General features: G+C 32.7%; 1 non-coding gene across 1 annotated transcript; it reads right to left on the minus strand.

Annotated features, from left to right (window-relative positions):
• Positions 1-233: 233 nt before the first annotated feature.
• On the minus strand, positions 234-340 carry LOC111814038. The gene has a single exon (XR_002819117.1). It is a non-coding gene; the product is annotated as a U6 spliceosomal RNA (small nuclear RNA).
• Between the last annotated feature and the right edge of the window lie 1,737 nt (positions 341-2,077).

Genomic DNA, 2,077 nt, shown 5'->3' on the forward strand with positions numbered 1-2,077 from the left:
CTGCACATTGTTGCATTCATAGTAGTTATTCAGAGGACAAGATGCAGACATGATGTCTTGTCCAAATAATATTAGTTCAAATTTTCTTCTCAATAAACTAAGAGAAAGTAGCATTGTGTATACATAATTTTTTCACAATAAAATACTCCTTTATTTATATCTCCCTTTTTGTTTTGTTTCGTCAGAGATGGATGTTTCATTGCAGTTAGAGAAGCTGTATTTGGAGAAGTCGTAAAAATGTGAGCTGCTTCACAAATTTGCATGCCATCCTTGCACAGGGGCCATGCTAATCTTCTCTGTATTGGTCCAATTTTAGTATATATGCTGTCAAAGTGAGCATGCTATGACTATTTTTGAATTTGTTGTGGTTGCATTCTTACTATCAAATTTTTCCTTTTACCTAGTTCATTATTAGCTACTAATATTAAATTCTGTCAGAAGATAAGCAGTATTGTTTTCTAATAAAAGCATATGGTTATTACCTTGAGTATTACTACAGAGAAACATATTGGATATGTTTAGTGCTGTGCCATTAAAATAGAGATTCTGTAAGTGATTAAGGAATTATAACAATTTTTAAACGGATAGAAATTTACATGGACCATATGACAATACTGTTCAGTTGGTCAGAGGCTGAAATGTTTGGTTTTTTTAAAAATAATTTTATTGAGAAACAAATAGCAATGAGACAGCTTCAAATCCAATCAGGTAGGCCAGTTTCAATAATAAATACATTGCACATTGTTGTCTCTGTGGATATTCATCGTACAAGCTGCAGACATGACATCCCGTCCACAACCATTATTAGAACAAATCTTCTTATTCATTGAATTAAGAGAACGTAATTGTATATCTATCCTAAATATTTTGAATATACTGACACAAAATAGTCATTCACTCATATCCTCTTTTTTGTTTAGTTTTGTCAGAGAAAGGTATTCCATCGTCATCCATAATAGTAGTGGTCATCCGCAGGACTGGCAATGTCAGAAGTTGTTGACTTAGAGCCCACCATAAAAACATGGCTTTACCCATTATGCCTCATTTTTATACCTTTCTGCTTTCTACAGGGTCTACAGGGCCTCACTACATAGATCAGCCTTGTAGTGGTTCTCCTGTTTTCAGCCTCCCATGTACTGGAATTACAATCATACGCCATCACTTCCAGCCTCAATGCACCCTGCAGATGGGGCCTGCAAGGCACTGTGGGGGATCAAGCCCCAGCCACTGTGCTCTGCCTAAGTAGGTGCTTTAGTCTGCTGAGCTATCAGGCCTGCCCTTGAAGTTTTGATATAAACCCTTATCTAAATCATAAATTCAAATGGAAATATACATATACATGCTGGATTTGTTTACCTGAGTGAAAAGTTTTATCTTGAATATGAATATTCTTTAGTCGACTTAAGTTTAAAACAAGCTACTTAGTAAATCACTTCTTTTGTAATCTTAATCATAATATATGTTCACAAAAATAATATTCTTGGTTTTTATTTTCATAGAATTACAAAAACTGGCTCTTTAGATGATGACAAAGCCCTAAAGGGATGATGAAGTGAAAGACTTTGTGCATCTTCCTTGCCCTATGATGGCTTTCACTTATAACTTTCAGTGATAACAAGTAAGGACATATCTATTTAGGGAACTGGATTGAAATTTTGATATTTTTCACTACACCTACACAAAAAGCAAAAACAGAAATCCAAATCACCTCTCATATAAGTAAGGAATCAATATATTTGTACTCAGAAATTAAAAATCTGGCCTGTGCATCTGTTTCCTTCTCACATTTTAAACAATTAAAATTATTTGCCAACATTTTAAAAAAATGAAAACTTTAAGGTCTAAAAACATTTTAATATTTGAAATTGGAAATTTTTATTTTTTTATTTTTTATGCATACCTATGTTTATTTTTAAAATTTTTTATAGTTAGTTTTTTTCCATAATTTTATTGAGAAATAAATAGCAATGAGACAGTTTCAAAACAAATTGGTAGGACAGTTTCAATAATTAACACATTGCATACATTCTTCCTAGTGGTTAATTGCTGTACAAGATGCGGACATGATATCCTATTT

Source organism: Octodon degus, unplaced genomic scaffold, assembly GCF_000260255.1.
Source record: "Octodon degus isolate 3935 unplaced genomic scaffold, OctDeg1.0 scaffold00258, whole genome shotgun sequence".
NCBI lineage: Eukaryota > Metazoa > Chordata > Mammalia > Rodentia > Octodontidae > Octodon > Octodon degus.